Here is a 13823-nt window from a genome sequence, read left to right on the forward strand (position 1 = left end):
ACTGTTGCATGTTTTACAGTTAGTGAAATTCCAGTGACTTTGACTGAAGCAAATGAGAGGATAATTGACTTCAGGGTCTCTGCTTTGAAGACTTAACAATCTAATTTTGGACTGGAACAAACAAAACAAAACAAAACCCAATTAGAGAGGAAAAGAATACAAAGTCCCTCAGGTTATGCTCATGTCTTTACTGGTTCTGCTACATGTCTTTAAATAGAAGCTCTAAATCACCACTGCATGAACATCAAGAAGGATAGGAAGAAGGATATTTGCTATAATTATATATTATAAAAGCAAAAATATCTATTTTATTTTGCACCAGTACTAGAGGAAATTTTCTGCTCATGTGTGATAAAATTGTGCAGATTGTAGACTGTTGTATTAGGTGAAGCTGGTGGGGATTCAGGACATAACACAATAGGCCCTCCCCTGCTCGGTTATGCATATGTAGAAGAGGGTGTAGATGAAATGGAAAACATGTATAAGGGACTTACGCAGTCAAATAAATGCCATTTTACTGCTCACCACATTGGTGTCATGAAAAGCGTGTAATTTGGTCGGGGCCATCAAAGCACCTTACTGAGGGATGTGACTTATAGGGTTACCAGCGTAAGGTAACAGTAGACATCTGCAGAAATATCTGCAAGTCACGCTGTCTTGTTTGCACCTAAATGAAGAGCTGATTTGGGGGATCAGGTGACTGAGCACCACCTCTTTTCAGAGCTCAGAGCATTCCTGCAGGTTTCACAGGAAGGCAGATGCAGGATCTCATGTTCTTATTGGTCTTATCATCTGCCACTCTGATGGTTATGCCACTAATTGCACAAGAGCTCATTAATGCTTGTACTGCTCTATGCTTGGAGGTGGATATTAAGGTAAAAACCTCTTCATTTATATGTGGTTTTCCCTCCCCTGGAAGTGTTTCAGGAAAGAGTATATGTAATATTTAGGGACATGGCTTAGTGGGCAATGTTGGTGGACAGTGGTATTGTGTGATCTTCAATGTATTTTCCCACCTGAATGATTCTACGATTTTATTCTGTGATTCCCTTTAGTCCTAGTTCATATAACAGCTATGGTAAAATCCCATGTATTGCATCAGCAGTATAGAAATTGTAAGGCAAAAAGGAATTCAATTTCTGCCTTTTAGAGCTTTCTTGTCTGCTTGTAATCACAGACAATTTTTTTTTTTTTTTTTTTTTTAAGATTAAATTCTTTCACTTTAGCTCAAAGCCTTTACAATTTAATTCTTGGGTGTGATATTAAATTTTAATCTTTGAGGATATTGAAATGTATTTCCAGCAGAATATTATGGGTGTGCTGCTCAAAACAGATCTTGAGACAACAGAGAGCTCCTGGAGTGTTGAGATTTTGCTTATTTGCCTTCAGTGTCAATTGAATAAGCCTTTTTCGCTTTGCTATGCTTTCCTTTTTTTTTTTTTTTTTTTTTTCCTTTTCTTCCTGTTCTTCAATATTAATGTTTCAGCACCAGTTAAAAGTCAATAGATTTCATGTTCTACACCTATCCATGTATCAATTTCAGCTACTAGAATACAAGACAGCAGGGTCAAAGCTAACATTTGCTATAGAAAAAGGCTTTTCCCTTAAACCTACGTGTCATGCTCATGAATGCTGGGATATTTTTTTCAGCTGAAATCATTAGAGTGCTTTATCTAGAGCTTTACATGCTCTACAGTATTTCCAATAGTAAGGATAAAGGAATCTGCTGAACCAAATAAAAACTTAAACCCAATAAAAATGTTGGGATTTCACTTGCAGATATCCACCAGAATGTTTGTGCTCTGACACATACATATTTGAAACTCACTTCTGTTTGCATCTAACTTTTCTCCCACGTGTTTCACAAGATTCATTCTTTCTTTGTCACTCTCTGAACTGGAGGCTTCAAATTGCTGCCAGACGCTGGGGGAAGTGAGGTTAGCATTCATTTGAATGTCTGTGTTTAAATCCAAAGTTTAGTACTTGCATGTGCATAAGACCAGAATATTCCCACTGTTCAGCTGTGTATCTGTGAGACTGGGATATCTCTGGTGTTGTACTATGAACTTTCTATATTATCACTCAGACATGTTTCAGAGATAGGAATTTATTTATCCTAGGACACACAGAGGCTTCAGACCAATCATTATCTTACCATTAATATTAAAGGAATCCTGGAGACTTTCCTAGCTCAAATGGGAGGTTTTGGGGGGGGTTCAATCAACTTTTTACAGTGCAGACAAACAGAAGTACCTGTAGAGAGCGATTCTACCTATGTGAGATTTGATTTGTCCTTTTGGGATATCTGTATTAAAATCTTCAAAGAAAAATAAGATTAAAGGGAAAACAATGTTGTTCTTATTTACACCATTCAAAAACTGACCTACTAAAGGTCTGGATGAACTAATGAGGTTTGAAATACTCCTGGGTTCCTAAAGTGAAGTATCACCAGAAATCTGCAATAATGCTATGTATGTATTCCTCCACATCTGGAAACTCTGAATGAAAGGTATTTACTGATGCCAATCTGAAAGGGACTGAACCTCTCTGCTTATGATCTTTAAATCAGGATCATAATTAATACAATTAAATCCTCAATAATCTATTTGAAGCAGAAATCTGACAGCACTTTTCAAATTTCCCTTGAAGAGCATTGCTTCTGCCTCTGTTTGTCAATAAGAGCTGGACATTTGATAGGGTCCCAAAAGCTCAAGATGATCTGAAACAAGCAATAACAATTTCTCAGAAGCATCCATTTCTGAAACTGTTCCATGGCAGCATATATATCACCTAGATTTTGCTTACCATCTATAAATTTCATAGAAATCCAATTACTTCTCTAGAAGAAGATTGGAGAGTCTCATGTATCAAAGCAGACTAAAATTCCCAGCAAAGGCTGCTGGCCCAGAAATATTTGAAAGCAGACATCAGTTTCATCACACCCAAACTACCTTTGTCTCCACAGTCATTGAGCACTCTTAATTACCTCCAGGTCCAAGCTAGAAAGCAAGTTCAGCCTCATCCACAGCACACTGCTGTGGTACCAGGGAGATATCAACAGGTGCCAAGTACAGCTAGCCACTTGTCCCAGTCCAAGCTCTCATTTACATGGGGGGCCGCACAGGGATAGTGGCTAGGCTGAATCTACCACAGTCCAGCAGTCTGGAAGACATCCAAAGCTTGGCTTTTCCAGATACCATTTGTACATGGGGTACCAGATACTCCCAAGGAGTGGTTTGAAGCTGAGGCTTTTGGATCACTGTGTATCCATATTGTTTTTTCAAGGAGCCCAACTTTGGCTGTTTGAATTTTGCCTTCAACAACCTCCTGCTCTGCAATAGCCATACCAGGTTCCTTCCAGGTAAGAACATGGTCTTTCTTTTCTTTATAGATTGATAGAAGGGGAGATTGCAGAGGGCCAGATACAGTAAATTGGCTCAGGATTAAGCTTTAACCACAGAGCTTGCATGAAAATGCCTCCAGACACATCAGCTGGACAATGCCACTGACTGATCAGAGAGACTTCCGAGAAGTGAGTGGTGTCAGTACACATTTAATGTGGTTTCAGGTACACACTCTGTGGAATTTGGAGCTGAAAACCACGGGGTAGGGTGGTTTAATCCTTCTCCAAGCCAGATTGGTATGCTGGAAAAACAACGTATTCTGCTTGAGGCTAACTTGGAATTAGTGTACTAACATTTGTGTGGACTTGAATATTTTTTTTCCAATATGAGAGTTGTTTTGTATCAAAAGGTGACTTTTGCTTCCACTGACATCCACTAAAACTTCTTATTGGTTTCAATTAAGCCAAAGCTTAACCCTTTGTTACCTTTGCTGGATGCAATACTAATGTGCTAATCAAAATCATTTTTGAATATTATATTGCTTGAACTTTTTGGAGCATAAAGTTGTATGACTGCTCTGCAGCTGCAGCACTTAGCACTTGACTCTTCAGTAAATTCAGTGCTTTGGTAGAAGGCAGAGTCTTCTTCTCCCAGATAGTCCCAAGCTGCTACTGCTATGCCACTTTCAGGTTGTCCTGTGATAGTCCTGGCATCAAAAGTACTAGAAAGTAGGATACAACTTGTTTTCAGTTTTTCTGGTTTTGAGGTAGATAGGCTTGCGGCATGTTGTTTACCTGGGCTGGTCCATCTTCCCAAGAGGGAAAGATTATCTTCAGCACAACACTGGGCTAATAATGCACTATGCTGCCTTACTGCAAGAGCTCAGCATTCTCTGTGTTGTCCTTCATTATATACTATAGGGATGCTTTAATACAACTGCAATGTGTAATAAATCTAAAGCCTTCTGTTGCCTGGTTGAAGGCTGCAGTTCACTATTTTGATGTCTAGTTACATCTAAAGTTCAGAATTGAAACCTGTCCTTCAGTGGATTGTTGCAATCTTTTTGTATGGATTATTTTTTCAGCACCAAAGGATTCTCTATTGTTATCATTATGCTACTGTCCACTTCCAATGCAGAGTCTTAATCAAGATGGAAGTCAGAAGACAGCAGGGGAGCAAAGTTCAGCTCTCCAAACAAAATGGGGCTTTCATCTGGATGTAGACTGAAATGTCCCTGGCTTCAAGCAGCATTTGCTATAGGTGGAAATCCCCAGCTCCCCTTTTGGTGAAATGCTATGTCTCACCACAGTAACATGATCAAACAGCTGCTGGTAGAGATGACGTGTGCTACCAGCCACAGTGCATGGCAGCTGGGCGAGTGTCTCACCCTTTAAAATCTGTTCTGGAATTTAACACTCATTTAAGCAGCTTTAGATGAACCCATCTACATCAGTGCTAGCAGTCTACAAGCAGCCAAACAGATTTCTGTGCCTCCCTGTTTTTCTCAGAAGCCTCTTGTTTCTTTGTTGGTTTACTTGTCCTAAAATCAGGGATTTATCTCAGTGATAACTTCCTACCCTGTGTTATCATTAACCTCTGCTGCAAAGCACAACAACACATGATAGCTCCGTGCTGGACTGCAAATTGCTGCCACTCTTCCAACAATTATGAGTTCTGTTTTAAAAACACGAAAACTACTCAGATCTGCTGTGGGGATTCTTATATTGCTTGTAAAAGGCCATTACACTTCTGCATCTCTAACCACCTCCAGCTGATGGAAGAAGCAACTCTTGCCTCTGCACGTATGTGCCTCGAGTCCTTGCTCTCTCTATGTGTCAAAAATACTCCATAGGCTCCCAGCTAGTTTTCCAGGGCATGCTTTCTGTCAAATTCACATGCTGTTTACATCAACAAAAGCCCTTGTACTATATTTGTTATGAAACTTAGTGTCTAACAGGCAACTTACATTTGTAGCACTTAAGAGTGCAGACAGCCATATATTGGGAAAACACAGAGGCAGCTCCTAGTCAAGTGGTCTGATTAGTGCCAGCCAATAAACTATATCAGATACAACCAGGCCTCAGCATGGAGCAGTGGGAGGAGAGAAGAGCTTGGTGAAGAGATGAGAGGAGTGTGCAGAGGATCTTCAGAAAGCCAATGGAGAGGTTTATTCTTAAAAATGAATTTTTAGAAGGGTATTTTCAAAACTGCCTCCAAGAGAGGAAGACCCATGTCTTTCTTGTGAAAATTTGTAAATCAAAACAAATCACAGCTAGATTACCTGGGTAAGGTCAAATAAAAAAGCTCTTCTGCAAACTGTGTCAAATCCCTACCTATTGCTTAAAAAAGGGCTCATGCTCTGTTTGTGTTCATTTCTACAAAAACTAAACTTGATATACAGAAAAGTTGTAAATTACATTGAAGATAATCCTGGTGACATAAATATTATAAACCTCTTGAATCTTGTCACCCAGGAATGTCCTGTTTGAATGCCATTTTCACACATTTGAGATACACAGATTTAACAGGATCATCCGAAAGTATTTGTGAAAACTAAAAGAGCGCATATCTGTCTCAGCAGTGAGGACTTCTAGCAGCCTGGCGCACAAAGAATGTAAATTCAGACATAGCAATGCAGCACCTGGATATGGAAAAGAGAGAAGAGTGAAAGGTGCCATGGGTGCGTAGCAATGAGCGGAGCTGACAGATTCATATTATTAATGCAGCTCAACACTTCACGATATTATTCTGTTGTTTCGACTTAATTGGATTTTTGTTAACCACAATTCTGAAACTCGCTAAGCTGGCTACCCAAACTGGTTTGAATTTTGCAGACCATTTCAATTAAATCTCTAAAACAAAACTCAGTAAAAGCAGTGGAAGTATGGACATGTGGCCTGGAAATAATAAAGAGGTGTTATTCATACAAGCACAGATGGGATCAGGAAAGCCAATGAATGTGAAAAACTACAGGAGGTTCTACAGGTGCATTGATCTGAAGAGAAAGGCAGAGGAGAATGTACCATTTCTGATAAATGAGAAGGGAGAACTGGCTTCAACAGACATGGAGAAGGCTGAGGTACTCAACAGGTTCATTACCTCAGTAAAGAACTGACTGTCAGGCTTCTCATATCTCTTGCATCTCTAGACATCTTGGTGGGAGTAGAGGGGGCAAAATTTAAGATGTCCTCCAACCTAAGCTAATCTATGATTCTGTGATTCTCTAATCATCCTTATGGTCTTCAAAGAGAGTGAGTTGGCATAACTCACAGACCCTTCTGCCAAATCTGTTTCTGTTTGCACATGAAATGATCACACAGTTTTCCTACTCTGAATTACGAATAAAAAAGTTTGATTCCAAGAGGATGTTTGAAAATGCAAATTCCAAAATAAAATTCATCTGAGGGAACACAGATGCCTACACCTGATTTTCTCTGCTTAGATTGGTTTTTTGAAGCGATGGGGGAGAAGCAGGCACTAAGACATCACTTACCTTTTCTCAAGGTAGATGTGTAAAGGAAATCACATGAACTGTTCCTGAAATGTCCGATTTTCCTTGCTCTTTATAAAAAGCCTGAGGATGACCAGCTCAGTTATAGGCATATAAAAGTAGATGGGATGAATCCAAGCTGGTATCACAGAGGCACTGTGCTGATGCTCTGAGACACAGATCATAGTCAGGGGAGAAGAGAGAGCTACCAATATACATTTTTCCTGGCAGTTATTACTGTTTGAAATACCCTAAACTTTATGTATCCTCAGTTCATTTTTCCACTTTAAAATTTTTTTTAAAATTCAGTTGGATATGGATCATGAAAATAATCGACCTCTTGAGAATCATCATAGTGATCTCCTATTTAGTATATTCATAGACTGCAAAGTGAAAATTCTGGCACTCCCTGGTGTTTGACATCTGTTCCATCTGCAGTGCAATGCTTCCAAATAACCTTGCTCATGACCTGGGAGTATAATGTAATTTCAGTGATGTACATCTTTTACTCTCATGATAGGTTAGCCATTTGATCTTCCCAAAGGGGAAACTTCAGCAAGTATGTATCACTGGTGGTGATGTAATTGATAACTTTTCTAATTGTACAGCTGGAATAGGTTGATAAAATACTAGATTTATAGATTTGTTGCTTTGTGTTCAGCTCTCATACCTATAATTTCTATCTGGTGTGCAGAAAGAAAATTTGTTCGTCTCTAAATATGTCAGGCCATTAAATGTATGTTGCTCATGATCTTGCACATAAGAGGCACATTTAATATCACTAAAACGAACAATGTATCACAAATTCTTTTGTGTGAGAGCAATCTAATCAAAAGCTTTTGTTCCACTGAAATTTATCCAGGTTCTTCTGGGAGATAAAAGTTTACACTTAGCTTAGCCAGTATACCCTGCTGTGCCTGGTATATTTACAGAGTCATATTCAGCATGGTTACCACTGCATGCATGTGCAGCAGGATGCCGATTTGGAGAACTACTATGGGTTATGTATTAAAAATGAGTTGAGAGCACAGGAGAGGAATTCTTATCTAGTTGAGATTTTAAACCTCGACTCTCTTGAGGTCAATAAGTGAAACTGGTTGGCTTTTTTGTAAGATCAAGGATTGTGGAGCAGTGGTTTGCACTCAGTCCTTTGTTAAGATAAGACAGCTGGGAACAGAAGTAGGCTTTCAAAGCACTACTTGGGGCTCCTGGGATGGTTCAGTCACAGGGATTGGAATGGGACTTCCTCTACCAAAACACAGACGAGTACACTGAAGACTGCTCTGACCATGCAAATCTCATTTTTCCTAGTGGTCAGAAAATAGTAATGCCAAGGAAACAAAACCAATGAAACGGTCTTGTACATGCGTAGCAGTTATTCTTTCATTTACATCTTGCAGCAACAGAAAAGAGCAGTTCTTTGTTCTTAATACTGAATTTCAGGTTCATTGAATTACATGACAACTTACAGGGAAAAAAAATCAAGGATGTATTAACTACAATAAAGTACTAGCAACTCACAGTAGAATAGGTAAGAAAGGTAACTTGAGCGCACAAGTAGTAAAGAGAAGAAGCAAATAATTCTTGGTTATATATTTAATTCTCAAGGTTGCTCAAAAATCCTGCAGCTGCAGCAGGGGCAGCTCCTTTCCTCTTCACTCCAGGGTGCTGGGTTGTACAGAAGGGAGAGCAAAGCTCTGGCCCTGCTCCTCTAGAATAGCCTGAGATCAGAAAACATATCCTAACCTGTCTGAACCAGAACCAACATATACTTTTCACAGCACTTATTTTACTCTTCTGTGACTCTTCTGCTGAATCCTGGGTCAGAGTTCTTTCCTGCTCAGCAATGAGAGAATGACAGGTCTGACAGGGTTGGAAGGATCTCAAAAAATCGAGTCCACCCTGCAAATCACCTGACCCTCAGCTGTACCAAAGATACGTGTTTGATAACAGATTCTCTATGACTGGTTTCATCCTTCTCCCATCTCTTTCTCTTTGTGATGTGTCCAGAAATGCAGCCATGATTTGCAGCTGAGTGTCCTGAGCTGGGATGTGCCATGGCATCAGCATAGATTTGCTAGGAATTAAGGATCAATAGCAGAAGGGTGCCATCAACACTGAATATTCTTGTTACAATCAAAGTGACAAAGTGGTATTACTATTTTCCACAGAGATCTGTGGCTTTCTGAGCTATTTACTTACCTGAAACTTGTTGCTACAGCTACAGGTTGATGCCAGAAACAAATGAGCTAAAATTCCATGTCTGCGGTGGGTATGTGAGGAAAACAAGACTGCGAGCAAATTCCTCAGCCTTCCTCTTTTGTCACAAGAAGCTCAGGTGCATCAAATGACTCTGTCCTTTGGGTGCTGGGAAGCCATAGTTGAATACTTCCTGGTCTTCCCTATTAGACTTGCTAGAAGGCTTATCCATGATGTCACTGGAACAGAAAATAGATTTCTTCTTTCCAATATCCAATTTTAATTTATTCTTTGGCAGTTTATGTCTCTTTGTGCTTGTAAGAGCATTTTCTCTACATTAAATAGTACTACACTCTGGTGTATTTATGAAGAACATTTGCATCACTTCTCTGCAAACTGCTTTGTTAAGCTATCTGAGCACCTAATTTTCACACAAAATATGCTCCTGACTACACTAATCATAATAATAGCTTTTCTCTGCACCTTCTTCCAGCTGAATTCATCTTTCTTGAACCTGAGGGTTAGTCAAGGGTTAGTTTTTCCTACAGAAGGACTTTCAGATACTTTATTCAAAAAATAGAATTCACTGTGTTAATGTTGGCATCAAGACTATTTGTGCCAGAAAGAGAAGACTGAATGCCTACAGATGAGTACAATACATAGTGGAGTACATAAATGTAGCAAGAGGAAGTATCAAAAGAACATATAAACAGAAAAGGAGAAATCTGATAACACACTCATAAGATTTAGGTTCTTACCTTGATCTGGAATAAGCATATTTTTACTGTCTCTTTTCTGGTCTAGTAAGATTTTTTTTCTTTTATTGTGTTCCAAAATAAATTGAGTAGGAGTGAGATCTTTTTAAACATCCCAAGCGATTTTATTAAGGCTTTGAAGCAATGTCCCGTTGATGAAGAATGTTGCTGACTGTAAATGCTGTATTAAACCTTCACCAGTTATCTGTATTTCCTTGATTAACATCAGAGATAAAAGGAGACTTGGGAAGCACAGTTTGTCTTCAATAGATATTCAAAGTGCCTATTTACTTTTGTTAGCAACAGGAAACTGTAATGGGAATATTCATTTCAGCATGAAATGAAACCCACTCAGTGAACGTCTCCAGGGATGGGGCATCCACAACCCCCTTGGGCAACCTGTTCCAGTGCGTCACCACCCTCTGTGTGAAAAACTTCCTTTGAAAAGAAGACACGAAGTGCTGGTGGTGAGGTCTCCATCTTTGTCAGAAGGAACTTTCCTGTTTGATACTTACAAAAGTGTTTCTTTAGTACTCCTGCTGTACAGTTCACTGCTCTTTGTGTCACTGACAACTATCTTCAACTCAACCTTCTTTTACCACAAGTTGACAACAGACACAATGCTAAATTACTAAATTATTCCTGACAACAAGAGTAACAGCTACTCAGACTACTGACTGTTTTAATAATGGATTAAATGTTTATTTCCAGAGAACTTTTAAAGATGCCTCTTCCCACATATACATCGTTAAAAAGCCATGCTAGATTACTGGGAAACTGAATTTATTTCTTCTCCTCCAGTTCTGTTTCTTAAGGAAGTTTGTCCCAAGTTGTTGGTTGTTGTCCCCAGGATCTGAATATCCTCATCTCTTTGGGATTTTTTGCTAGTCTGCAGAGCTAACAGTGCCTCCTCTGACTTAATTCTCCAAAGCAGTGGCATGTAACTTAAAATGTTCTTGAATGTTTCATGGAAAAGAGAAAGCTCTCAAACTGCTTTTCTTCTGCACAGTCCTCACTGCATTTGGCCCCTCCTCTCCCTCAGGAATCATCTTTATGTCTTTAGGCCTGTGTTTGCCTATCTGGTCATCACAGACATTTTGCAAATCTGATAAGCCATGGTCCCATAAAACCACATTGGTTTAGCCTGTGCTGTGATGCCTTTTCTCCAGCTGAAGTGATGAAGAAGAATAACGTCATCATCTTTCATTTTAAAATTCCCATCATCTAGTCAAACTGAGTCATTACATGCATCCACTTTCACAGTGTATGCACCAGCCTTTCCAGCCTTTCACACTTCAATAACAAAAACTTAGGAAAAAAATAAGAGCTCATAATTCACTTTTGTCATTAGTAATTCAAAAATAGTTATTTTCTACTTCCACATAAAATTAAGTTTATCCAGGCACAATGCAGACATGGGTCCTTCTTCTTCTTGTTTAGGGAATATTTTTGTACAGCCTAAACAAGACAAGACTTCACCAGAGATATTACAGTGATGTTAGAATTTCCCAGCGGCTTTGCTTGTTCAAAATTCAGATGAATTTACAGATTTCATTTAAGTATAAAGGGCCATCCACAAAAAGCATCTTACAGACTATGTCAAAGAAACCTCTCTAAAATTCTGAAAAAAATAGACGGTCCAAGAATAGAAAGGAAAAGAAACTGATAAATGTTTTCTTTTTTCTTTTCAGATATCAAGCCAAGTCATTACATAGAGCACTGCAATGTTTGGCACTATCAGCCAGGGCTGTCATGTTGGAGCTGGTGTTTCACTGTACTCATCTTTGAGTGACATGAGCACAGGTCTACTGTAACAAAGGGGGAAAAAAAAAAAAAAAAAAAACCAACCACTTTCCCTCTTCCCCTCATGAATAGCCCATTCAGTTTATGGTTCCACTTCCAACGTTCAATATTTTGTCTCCGTACCAGTAGTAGATGTATGAATGGGGTGTATGCAGACTGACCTTTTCAAGGCTTTCCCACATACCCAGACCAGGGAGGAGCTGTCATGCCACAGGAATTTCTTGAAAATCTTCATGTAACAGCATCATAAAATGATAGAATGGCCTGGGTTGAAAAGGACAACAGTGACCATCTAATTTCAACCCCCCTGCCGTGCACAGGGTCGCCAACCACCAGACCAGGCTGCCCAGAGCCACATCCAGCCTGGCCTTGAATGCCTCCAGGGATGGGGCATCCACAGCCTCTTCAAGCAACCTGTTTCAGTGCGTCACCACCCTCTGTGTGAAAAACTTCCTCCTAATATCTAACCTAAACCTTCCCTGTCTCAGTTTAAAGCCATTCCCCCTTGTCCTATCACTATCCACCATCATAAACAGGATAAGAAGCATAGTTTAATGAAAACTATTATCATAACCATAAAATAAATTTACTTATTTATGTGAAGAAGTATGTCAGAGAATTTGAATTTTCTACTGAAAACTCAGCTCTTCATTTGTATATAAGTAATTTTTTGTCATTAAAACAGGGGATATGTTGGATGTTTTTTTTCATCTGCTTATTGTTACTAATAGCAAAATTATTTAGATGTTCTCTGCCATAGTGAACCTGGTTGAAATTAACTATAACTTCTGCAAGCAGAGGACAGCTGGCCAACATACTGCTGCTGAGAAATGCGAACTTGGAGAGTGTTTGCTTTTAGGGAAAAGAAAGACCTATTTTTCTACAGAAATGGCAAGTCTTGTATCAAATTATTCCTTTTAATCCCATGAGCCTTTAGTTCACAAAAATTCTGGGAAAAGAAAAAGTAGTTATTAAAAAAAAAAACACAAAAAAACAGAAAAACCACTGTACTACCATCATGGAATGGCAAAAAGGGATGTTAAAAATTGCCTTATAAATTAGTGTTTTAAGAATATTTATAGAACTCAGGAAAGAATATTCTGTGAAAAAGCAGACTCAGTTTTTGATAAGAATATCCCTAAGGTTTTTCTGCTGCACAGTATCATTTCTGTTACTATGGTGTAGTACTAGGAAGTCCTAATTGCTTAAGGCGCTGAAGATAACAGTTTCATGAATTCCACTCTATATCAGCAACAAGAGGAAGACCATGGAAAACATGAACCTGCAACTGAATGGGAGAGGACATGGTGACAAAGTGCATGAAAAGAGCCAAGTCACTTGGAATCTTCTCCACTTTGTTCTTTACAGGTAAGACTTACCTTCAGAAGATTTCATTGGACTGTACGAAAGTAGACACTGCTGTTCTCTTTGACAAAAGTCAGAAGAAGAATCCAGAGAACTCCAGTCTGGTACACCTCACCTCAGTCCATGCAAATGTGATAGAGCAATCTTCCTGGAATCCATTTCCAAACATAAGAAGGACAAGAAGATGACTGGGAGAAGTTGGCATAGGTTTCCAAAAGGACATAATACTTGACCAACTGGATACCTTCTGCACTGAGATTACTGGTTTGGTGGACATAAAAGATACCAGTGAATGATGATTATCTTAACTTTAAAGTTTTTGACACTCTCTCCCATAGCATACTCACTGAAACACAAATGAAGTATTGTCTACGTAAGTGGACAGTGAGGTGTAGTAAAATCTGTCTGGACTACTCAGCTCAGAAGTTTCCAGTAAAGGATTGGAGAGTTTTGGTGGACAAAATGTGTACTGTTCCACTGCAGCAAAGAAGGCCTGCAGTATTCTCCAGCAGACACGGATTTGCTGGAGAAAGTCCAGTGGAGGACCACTTACATAATGAAGAGACTGGAGCACCTGTTATACAAGAAGACTGAGAGGCTTAGAACTGTTCACCATTAGAAGACACAGAGGGGAATCTCATCCATGTGTAGAAACACCTGAAGAGAGGAAATGAAGACACAGCCAGGCATTACACAGTGGTTCTCAGCAAAGGGACAAGAGGCAATGAGCACAAATAAATATATGGGGAATTCAGTTTAAATGGAAGAAAGAAAAAGTCACTGTGGGAGCAATGGATTCATGGAGGCATTCAAAACCTGGTTGGACATAGCCCTGGGCAACCTGCTGTATGTCAGCATACTCTGAGC

At 39.3% G+C, this 13823-nt stretch overlaps 2 long non-coding RNA genes across 4 annotated transcripts in view; one reads left to right on the plus strand and one right to left on the minus strand.

Annotated features, from left to right (window-relative positions):
- Nucleotides 1-13823, minus strand: part of LOC107308229 (uncharacterized) — an 80190-nt gene that overhangs the window by 10965 nt on the left and 55402 nt on the right. Inside the window, exons 4-6 of one of the 3 annotated variants that reach the window (XR_001552695.2) lie at nucleotides 12971-13613; nucleotides 9792-11855; nucleotides 9037-9272 (exon numbers count right to left, since the gene is read on the minus strand). This is a non-coding gene — a long non-coding RNA (uncharacterized LOC107308229). Of the gene's footprint in view, nucleotides 1-6811; nucleotides 9273-9791; nucleotides 13614-13823 lie in introns of those variants that run through there. The other 2 variants (XR_014948935.1, XR_014948936.1) reach the window with 2 other exon arrangements.
- On the plus strand, nucleotides 705-11607 carry LOC146762807 (uncharacterized). Its single transcript, XR_014948958.1, has 3 exons — nucleotides 705-875; nucleotides 3286-3361; nucleotides 11480-11607. It is a non-coding gene; the product is annotated as an uncharacterized LOC146762807 (long non-coding RNA).

This window comes from Coturnix japonica, chromosome 1 (genome assembly GCF_054131305.1).
Source record: "Coturnix japonica strain WE chromosome 1, WE-NBRP24, whole genome shotgun sequence".
NCBI lineage: Eukaryota > Metazoa > Chordata > Aves > Galliformes > Phasianidae > Coturnix > Coturnix japonica.